Genomic DNA, 10998 nt, shown 5'->3' on the forward strand with positions numbered 1-10998 from the left:
TGTCTTAGGCGAGGTATCTGTCTGGGGGAAAACGGCGCACCACTGTCGAGTTGTTTTTATGCGGCAACCAAGGAGCTCTCTATCATACAGTTGGCCTTCTCCTTGGCGGCAACGCATGTAGCCTAGTGGTCTCTGTATGTCCAAGATCCGACCTTCTTCGCCACCTTTTATTCTAACAGTATCACCAACTTTGAAAATGGCAATTTCCATGCTGGTCAACTTGAGCCGAAGATACTGCATGTCGTCCTTGTCCGATTGAAACCTCGTAAATCGATTTTGAGCGTTTCGAGAAAAACACAAAAAACGTCTTTAAAAAATAACTTGTCATCAAAATAAGCCAATTTTTTCTGCACATGATCTACGGACACAAACAAATTACTGTGTGTAATTAAATAGTGTTGGTCACAATTAAAACGCACGATATTCAACAAAATTGCAAGATACGAGTTTTTATTTTTTAAAACCCGACCAAACTTGAAGACTTACAAGGTTTTATAACATAGCCAAAGAACAAAAAAGACAAAAACAATGTTTAATACGCAGTAAACACACAATCGTTCTTTTGTCACAATTTTCATTTGTTTTTTGATTGTACAAACCGATGTATACTCATTCTTGTGTAAAATGTCCTTGCAGTCTCCTTGCAACCTTGTCAATCAACACACAAACAAAACCAAGTGTAAACTGAAGCTTATCAGTACATAACATTCTTTGCTTGCAGGGAAGCGTAAACATCCATTCAAGAGCCTTTTTGTATGCACAGAAAACAGGGTATTCCTTGAAAACAATGAGATATCTTAGTTTGAGTGCAATTGTCATCTAAATGTCCTTGAACAGCTAGTAGTTATGCAGGATGACCACTCATGAGAATGCAGAGCTTAACGACCATGGGGTAGACCATTATAGTATTGGTATGAATCTACTGGAAAAACCTCCTTGACATGCTGAAGATGCTGCCACTTTATGTCTTTGATGGTCAGCCGTACTCAGTAGAGCTGGGGGATGATATCGGGCTCACCATGTGCTCTCCTTCTTTGCGAAAAAGGCCACCACTCCTCAGAATAGATGAGCTTGTAGCGACAAGTACCGTCAGGCAGGTACTTCGGACTGCGAATATCCACCAATTATGGATCCCCAGAAGTGTCTGAGATCAAGAAAGTCCTTGAAGAATGTGTGGGCTACCTGGACAACTTTGTAAGGTTGCCTTTTTCTTGCAGAGGTGATGACTTCCACGTATTCGGCAGGCCAGACTATCTGCCTTCTCCTTAGTTTGTTTTTGATAGCTGGGTGTACAGAGTCTACTTTCATCCAGGTATGACCTTTCTCAGGAAACTTTTGGAAAACGACTTTTCCTTGACTGACTGCAAAGTAAAGATGGGCGTTTCCCAAGACTATTAAACTGCGGTTCTGGTACCCACAGCCGTCATTGTAGATAATGATTGCCTTGGTTGTTTCGCCAACTGTTGCTTTTGACTTATCTTTTTTGACTCATCCTACAAGTAGCAAGTAACCTCTGTGTCACTCAAGTTGTACAATGTGAAGACAGTAGTGGAAGCACAGCTTGGCCTTGAAGTATTTGTCATTTGCTTATATACATAGGGTCAACAAGTCGACCTGCAGATACATGGTGAAAACTTGGACATCACCATTCTCTTTAGCAACCCTCTTGTCAATGTTCTGTTATTTGCAAGCTTCGTCTTTGCGTTGAATGTGCATCTGGTACACATGCTATGGGATGTTTCCGTACTTGGATTCACAGCAAACGTTGCATTCATAGTTTTTGGGGTTGGTGAATCACAATGTTTGGTTTGCTTCACTACTTCCATTACTCCTGGAAGATAGTGACTTTGTTTCCAAGCGAAATCTGCACCATCAATTGACTCCTGCTCGCTCATGCGGAGCTTGCACCAGACAGAGCAAACATGACTCCTAATGCAAACAAGTCGAGCAGATACAGTTTTTGTCATGCTTTACAGTTACTGGGTCAATGCAGTCCACATGAAACTGACCATGATAATGGACACAGTACACCCACGAAACACAATCAGAGTCCATACGAACAGTGATGTCATCTATGATAAGTTCCGTTTCGAAATCCCATGGTATAGAACTTTTATTCAGGCACACACAGCACACCAACCTAAGATCTTCAAGCGAAGAGAATTGGCTTTCAGGTGTGAAGGGCCCACTGCCAGACATGACGGACTGCATTCAGACACTATAACACAACTTCAGTACGTGACATATATGCATACCTGTACATCTTCAGCTAACAAATAAGATCAGAAGTTCAGGACTGAACTGTTACATAGTTAAAAGATATTTCAGAATACTTTAACTGCTTAATCTCTCTTTGTAGTTATGCTTTTGTACTTAGCAAAGGAAAATACTAACACAAAAATCATTTGAACAATAACTGATGTCATTTTACTACACAATACGTAATGTGGGCACTTCTAGCTTCATTAATGACGCTAATATTTAATTTTACCTAAACTCTGAGCGTACGGACATGTTACCGTAACCTCGTATCTAACGGAAACAGTTCATTTACCGCCGTGTTTAGATATTAGAAAACTTGTAAGTCGACATACGAGGTTTGCATCGGCCAAAACTGAAAAACACGCGAACAAAAAAAAGCTCGTAACTCAAGTTACGTGTAATTTTGGTTCGCGGTTTTGCCAAAATGATATACGAGGTATTTTTATACCCATTTTTAACTGACTTCCAGCGATCTTAGGCTTTCACCACAATAACCAAAAAATAGAGAAAAAATCGTAGATTATATTGATGTAAAAAAGTAGATTTCGTAAAAACTCGAGTTACGAGGTTTTAATCGGACAAGGACGATGTATAGCAAACGACAGATCCTGCAGCAGACGACAGATCTGTAGCAGACGACTGATGAGACAGCCTTGTTCTGTTGAACCATATTTAGTAATCAATGCTCTAAAAGCGATAACAAATGAACAAAACTATAAGCATACTGTTTTAGTGTAAGTTTTATTTTGTCGCTCAAGATTTTGAATCAGGATGCTCTTGGGATTGATCTAAGCGGTTGCCCATGAAGCGTACCTCGTTACGACAACTTTACTAGAGTTGTGCGCCTTGAATCACTGTGTGTCTCTGTCGCTCTCTCTCGTGCTCTCTGTCTCTCTCTCAGTCTCACCGCGTCGGACAACTCATAGTCTTCACTCAGCTCTATTCACCCAAACAGATTATGTACATTCTTTGTTGTTTTCTTTATTTCTTCAATGATAATGTTTGTAGATCGTTAGCCAAACGTCAGTTCGACTTTTATACCGCAGAATATCTCAATCGTTTTGCTGAGAAAAAAAAGTAGTCCCGAGTTAACGATAAATATGCAGATGACCTCTATAAATTATTCAGTTGTACTCTGAGACCAAAGACAAAGACCAATGACAGGTGAGATCGAGACTCGGTTGTGATGGATAATTCATATGGTTGTGATGGATAAATATAGGTTACACACTCCGAGTTCTGAATATCTTGCATATTTTCCCGAGGGTCGATTTTCAGGTATTACCGAGCCTTTGGCGAGGTAATACCTGAAAATCGACCCGAGGGAAAATATGCAAGATATTCAGGACGAGGTGTGTAAGCTATTTATCCCATTACTCCGACGTTTTCATTAAAAACACTTACTTTTTCCACTAAAACCTGCCCGTGCCTGTTTTCAGCTTGCCAAAAGCCTCCGCAGTCGAAATTCATGTCAATGAATTCATGCGCAAAGCTAGTTCCCGTTTGTCAGCATAATGGACGGCGTCATTCGACTTGTATGTGGACATTCAGTCATTCATATTGCTTATAAAAAGGTCTACTATCTGCTTTTACATTTTGAAAGTCATTTTAAAATATCCCTGTGTATATTTGACATCGGCTTTCGTTATACTCAATTCGGCATACCGGGTTTATATTTTTACCAGAATTGCGCACGATAATGGCAGCGCAACAAATTCAGTTCGGGTCGTGCTGGTTTGATCGTTGACCCAAGTCAGTTCGCATGCAGTGTTACCGTGTTTGTCAGTCGGGGATAGAAATGTTGGCTGTCATCGCGCTGTTCTGTTTCGGTTTTCACACGTGGATCACTAACATATTCAGTCGTCGGGTTTAGGTGAGCCAAAGCTTCAATACTTCGCCTGTTGTAGACGTTAAGCAATAAAGCTTGGAAGTTGTATGTCGGCACTGAGAGTCGGTCGCGGTACATCGCTTTCTACTTTGTCCCGGTCTTGAGTTTGAACACCTAAGGTTGGCTACATCTAACACCTCACATCCTCTTCTTTTCCCCATATATCTTAACTGTATCTCCAACTTCTTTTCATCTTCTTCTTTTCATTTTGATGCCTCTCCCTCGTTTGTCGCTGAACCCCGCAGTTTACTCGACTCGGATTCACACAAGCCCGTCCGGCAGACGACAGTTCGAACAGTCTTGAACAGCACGGTTGCAAGCAGATTCAGCTATCAATCGAAGCAATTATACCCTTAAAGCCAAAGCAAATAACCAAAATGAGAAAACCTAACGTTTGATTTGACTTCATGGTGACTCTTCTGATTATTATTTTGGCGTTGGAATGGATCTCAACGGGTTCCCAGCTACGACAACTTTTCCAGAGTTATGCACCGCAGGCATGCCTTCGACAATCGATGTCAGTTTCAGATTGAGTTTTCGAACTACCAGGTGACTGGGTTGTGTTTTGATTGCTCTCTCTCTCTCTCTCTCTCTCTCTCTCTCTCTCTCTCTCTCTCTCTCTCTCTCTCTCTCTCTCTCTCTCTCTCTCTCTCTCTCTCTCTCTGACGGTTCTGTGTAGATGGCTGTCTGCATAAAAATTAGGGAGTATCGTCCCTTGATCCCACTCGCGATACTCGTTGAACATGCCTTTGACCATGCAGTCGCTTCAGCCAGCGAAATATCTCGACTCCGCTCTTTAAATCCATGCAGAATGTGCGTATCGTATGAAGTATTCTTTATTTTCTCAATATTGACACATGTAGGCCTGTACCTATACGTAATATTGACTTTGACACCATACAATATTTCAGTCGTATGTGGAAAAAAGTAGTCCATCTGTAAACTCTGAATATGCAGATGACCTCTATAAATTATTCAATTGTACTCTGAAATCAAAGACAATGACCAATGACAGTTGAGATCGAGACTCGGTTGTGATGGATAATTCATATGGTTGCGATGGATAATTCAGAATAATCACCTCCTCAGCTAACAGAGACAAAGAGGCAGGTCATGGGATAATCCAGAATAATCCCCTCCTCAGCTAACAGAGACAAAGAGGCAGGTCATGGGATAAAATACAATACAATACAATAACTTTATTAATCTCTAAAAGAGAAATTGCATTGCTGAGCGTTTGTGTCCGTAATAATAACATACATAAAACATTCAAAATAAACATTTGTCGTATGCATTTAGCGCTGGCGTCCTTTTCTTTCTCGGGTCTTGAAATAGCGCACTGTCTCATTTGTTCAAGATTCAATCGAATAAGGTTGATTTTCTCACACAGTAACAATTAGGCCCGGTGTAAGTGTGTGTGTATGTGTGTGTTAATGTGTGTGTGTGTGTTAAAGTGTGTGTATGTGTTAAAGTGTGGGTGTGGGTGTTTATGTGTGTGTGTGTGTGTTTGCGTGTGTGTGCGGGTGTTTCTGTGTGTGTTTGTGCGTGTGTGTATGTGTGTGTGTTCGTGCGCGTGTGTTTGTGTGTGTGTGTGGGGGGGTGTCTGTGTGTCGGTGTGTATGTGTGTGTGTGCTTGTGTGTGTTTGTGCGTGTGTGTGTGTGTGTGTGTGTGTGTGTGTGTGAAGCCCGGACTTTAGGATTGTATTTTAGCTTGGAGGCTTAAAAATTAATGAATGAGTTTGCTCATTAGAATTGTCATTAAAATTGAATTTTCGCAAACAGACTTAACATTGATTGCATCGTATTCTTCGTCAAATTCTGAATCTAAAAATATAATACATATGTTATGTTTACTCTTAAAATGTGATCACAATTAACGGAAATAGATTAATCAGTATTACGAATACAATTTTAAAAAATCGTTCTATGATGATTTGTGACCCTCCACCACGAAAATGAGTCGCATGTCACCTCGCGCGGTTCTGCGCTAGGCTAAATATAAGTCCGGGGAGTGTCTGGTAACAGTGTGAGGGTCACCTTAGTCACAGGCTTTTTACTCGAAAAGTTTCGCTCTTTTCTAAAACGGTTTTTACCACTGGATAGAGCATAACAAACTCTTTAAGAAAATGTAAAAATATGAAAATCATGCAAAGGTGACATGCGGATTCCAAAAACATATAGATATAATATGTTGTATTCAAAACATGCTCAGAAAGTTAACAAGAATACAGAAAAGCGCGCTTTCATGCTTGGCGCAATACGCTACCGCGCCAATCTGGCTTGTCAATTTCATTGCGTTTTGCACGTGAGAAGTGAGCGATTTTCTTCTTGCGGGGATTAACGAAGCTGTATTGTCTTGATGAAAAAATGCAGTGCGTTTAGTTTTATTCCGTGAGTTCGACAGCTTGACTAAATGTTGTAATTTCGCCTAACAACTTTTTTTGTTTTTTTTGTTTTGAACAAATAACCAGTTTAAGAAAAATCCAAAAGCAAACAGACTGCCAACGCTCTAAAAATCAGAATCAAAGAACAAGGAAGGTATCTTATAGGCCCGGTAGCTCAGTTGGTAGAGCACTGACTTGTGATCGGAAGGTCGCAGGTTCGAATTCGGGCCGTGACGGACACGGGTCAACTTTATGTGCAGACCCAGAGACGGAAGCCATGTCCCACCCCCGTGTCATCACAATGGCACGTAAAAGACCTTGGTCATTCTGCCATAACTGCAGGTGGCTGAATACACTTGATTCGTTGATGACACAACCATTTGTCGAGGGTAGCGTAGGCACCCGGTCTGCTCCCCGCCTAAAAAAGGCCAGTGCCGTTCCGTCTTCGAGGGACTGCGTGGGTTGCATTTCGGAGTTTTCCTTCTCCAAGACGAGTTTCCTTCCATGGATGATGAGCCTCCTCTACCCTCGTTTTGAATTCAGAGTGGTCTTCTCTTAGGATAGCTGCCTGCCAGGGTTGACGAGCCTATCCTGCCCGGCTATTTGACCCATAGCTGGAGGTTGGTTCGTGGGCACCTGGGCGTTTCCACACACCGGTGGGCCCGCATGCCGCACGTCTAGGGGCCAACCTCCTCCGAGTCCTTGTAGTCTAGCCTGGGGCCTTGCGGTACCCAGTTTACGCCTGTCGCCGCGATGGAGGCACTACATAGGGCTTGTTGTGGAGAGGTTATTGTACTGGCAGGAGAGACTGACGCATTCTGCTCTCTTTTCGCATTGTCCTAAAAAGGACAGACGGTGCTAGCCAGCGGTGAGGGCTGAAAGCGAGAAGTGACAAGCACAAGACACTTCGCCAACACACTAGACACGTCACACAACCGTTTGGCAGGCGCTGAATACACTTAAACACGCAGACACCTGGGTAGCGCGACTCCGTTGCTGCTAGCTTTCCACTGGGAGGAGGCGACCCGAATTTCCCAGCGATGGGACAATAAAGTAATGAAAATGAAAAAAAAAATGAAAAAATACGGTATTACAGTTTGCAAGCATTTGCGTTTCTGCAATGGAAAGGTCCAGAACAAAATATGAAATTGACAGCAGATTCCCACAAGCAGAAACGCTCGAAGAATTCAAATTCTAAAGGACAGGAAATCAATGGCAAAGACAGTTTGAAGTTTGAAGTTTGATACAAAGCTCTCATTTCAAACACAGAAGCGTCATTAAAACGTATTTTACCATTGCAAAGTTCAAAAGTTGAGCAACAGGACAGAACAACACAAAAAAAAGCCGGCGATCAATCTGCGTTGTCTGAAAAAACGTGACTCGATGACTTTGTAAACAAAAGTGCATTTTCTGACAGTTTTATCCACTGACATGACAGGCGATGTTCGGAAATAGATTGTCGGGTAACAAATGGATCATACTGACCCCCGTAGCGCAGTCGTTAGCGCATCGGGCTGCGGGCCGGAAGGTCGTGGGTTCGAATCCCAGCATCATGTGGGTTTTACGGGCTACGGTCGGCTCCTACCAAGAGTGGAAGTGCTATGGTTCCAATGGGAAGGCTGGGATCACACAGCCAAGTGTCATTCACTTCACGAATGCGACTTTGAGGGTGCTCAGGTTCTGTTTACCTGACCAACACCGCAGGTGCGGCCGTTTTCGGGCCTGGCTGACGCCAGGAAATATTATGGCAGTAAGCGCAGAGTGCCGCCCTGTCACGTAGTCTCAAACCAAATTGGAAATTCATAGCATCATCATTATTATCATCCTCATCTCATTAATCATCCAAAATTATAAATTGTCCTTGCTCGTGTGGCCCTTCATGCCCGGAGCTCTCATGGTGACCTTGGTCTTATTTGTTCCTGTTCCATCCTTCCCTGAATAGTACTTCTGCTGTCAGTCTACAACGTGTGACGTTCTGGGGGGTCGACGGAGGGACGTGGTGGCGGTCTGCTCTCTGGCGGGGACGCTCACTCAGTCTGGCTCCGCGACTTAGCAGTCAATGTCGTTAGACCCACTACTGAACACCGTCGAAGTGACTCAGCAGAAGTGCAGTGTCATCTTCCGAGGGTAGCCTTCCGCAGCGATCTGGAGCGTCTGTAAAATCGACAAGTCTGGCTGAACAAAATTCAGATGTGGATGGAGCAGTGAGTTCAAGGGACGGGGCGGCGTGAGAGCACACCGGAACAAGAAATAGGTGCAGGAAGAAAACAAAACAACAAGTGGATCATTGTACAAGACCTGTTCGCTCCTTATATTCTTTGTCGATGCCCGTTTAATTGCTACCGGTTATTTCCCTAATAATGATGTGATAAATGGCGTCCTAAAGAAACAGTCTTACAACAAATTCGGGTTAATATCTCAAATCTTATCAGCTCATGGTATCAAACCGTCCCTACACTTGAACAAATAACAAAACCTGCGTTTATGTTTAAAGGGATGAATGAGGATTTTGACATTATTTTCTGTGATTGACATGAACGTCAGTTGCAAAGTACATTTAAATGCATTCAACAACAACAATACCTCACTCAGAGACTGTACAATACAAAATGTGTAACCAACAGACTCTGCTCCACCCTCCACAACGAGAAAGGTTAGTTAGTTATCAGAACGTTTACTTTTTGACAAAACACGATATCCACTAGTACATCCAATTACGACCTTAAGTCACTCGCTTGTTAATGGGCATGCATCACTAATTTCAGGGCATAATTTTTGTTTGTGAGATTTACTTCAGCCGCTCGTCTTTTTTGTCGTATTCGTGAAGCCAAGAATAGGTATTACAAAGCTTACAAGGTTACAACATCCACCGAACAAGTGAGAAAAATAATAGTAGACAATCTTCTTATGGTCTTTTTAATGGACAGACAGACACGCACAAAAGTATGAGAAAATACAACAAATGACAGAAAAAAACTAAGGTAAAGCATTATTTGTTCTTTCAATTTCCTTGTTACATTTAGTCAAGTTTTGACTAAATGTTTTAACATACTTACTTACTTACTTATGCCTTTGACCCCGTCCGGGGCATAGGCCGCCAACAAGAGCTCGCCAGGCACTCCGATCCTGGGCCAATCTCTCCAGTTGTCTCCAGGTGTAGCCGATGTGTTTCACCTTTGCCTCCAAGTCACGACGCCAGGTGTTTCTCGGCCGGCCTCGTCTCCTCTTGCCCTGCGGGTTCCATGTGAGGGCCTGTCGCGTGATGCTGGTTGTCGTCTTGCGGAGTGTGTGGCCAATCCACCGGAAGCGTCTTTGCAGAATGTCCTGTTTTACGAATAACTGTCTTTGTTGCTGATGGTGTCAGGCCAGCGAATTCGGAGGATTCTTCTGAGGCAGGTGTTAATGAAGGTCTGGATTTTTCTTGTGATGGCAACTGTAGTTCTCCAGGTTTCGGCTCCATACAGCAAGACTGACTTCACCGTGGTGTTGAAAATCCTGAGCTTGGTGTTGATGCTCAGGTCTGCTGATGCCCATACGTTCTTCAGTTGAAGGAAAGCTGCTCTTGCTTTGCCAATCCGGACTCTAACATCAACGTCCGTGCCATCCTGCTTGTCGACAATGCTTCCGAGATAGGTGAAATTGTCTACCTCTTGCAGTGCTTCACCATTCAGCGTGATGGGGGTCGTGTTGCCTGTTGCGTTGGTCATAAGGACCTTGCTCTTCCCCTTGTGGATGTTGAGGCCAAATCGAGCGGAGTTGTTAGCCAAAGTGCTGGTCTTCTCCTGCATTTGTTGTTGGGTACGTATGGAAAAGAAGGGCCACGTCATCTGCAAAATCCAGGTCATCCAACTGTGTCCAGAGTGTCCACTGGATTCCGTTCCGCTTCTGGGCTGTGGATGCCTTCATCACCCAGTCAATCACAAGTAGGAACAGGAAAGGCGATAGTAGACATCCTTGTCTCACGCCTGTTCTCACTTGGAAGGCATCTGTTAGTTGACAGCCGTGGACTACTCTGCAGGTCAAACCCTCGTATGAGTTCCTGATGATGTTGGTGATCTTTTCCGGCACTCCATGATGTCTCAGAGGCTTTGTCGGTCAACGCTGTCAAACGCTTTAGCAACGCTGCGCATCATCCTCGAACAGTCACAGGAATGGAACTCGTCTCTTTATGTCAACTTTATTGACTACGAGAAAGCGTTTGAAATGTTTTAACATAGAGGGGGGAATCGAGACTAGGGTCGTGGTGTATGTGTGTGTGTGTGTGTGTGTGTCTGTCTGTGTGTGTGTGTGTAGAGCGATTCAGACTAAACTACTGGACCGATCTTTATGAAATTTGACATGAGAGTTCCTGGAAATGATATCCCCGGATATTTTTTTCTTTGTTTCGATAAATGTCTTTCATGACGTCATATCCGGCATTTTGTAAAAGTTGAGGCGGCACTGTCACACCCTCATTTTTCAATC

This window comes from Littorina saxatilis, unplaced genomic scaffold (assembly GCF_037325665.1).
Source record: "Littorina saxatilis isolate snail1 unplaced genomic scaffold, US_GU_Lsax_2.0 scaffold_658, whole genome shotgun sequence".
Taxonomy (NCBI): Eukaryota; Metazoa; Mollusca; class Gastropoda; order Littorinimorpha; family Littorinidae; genus Littorina; species Littorina saxatilis.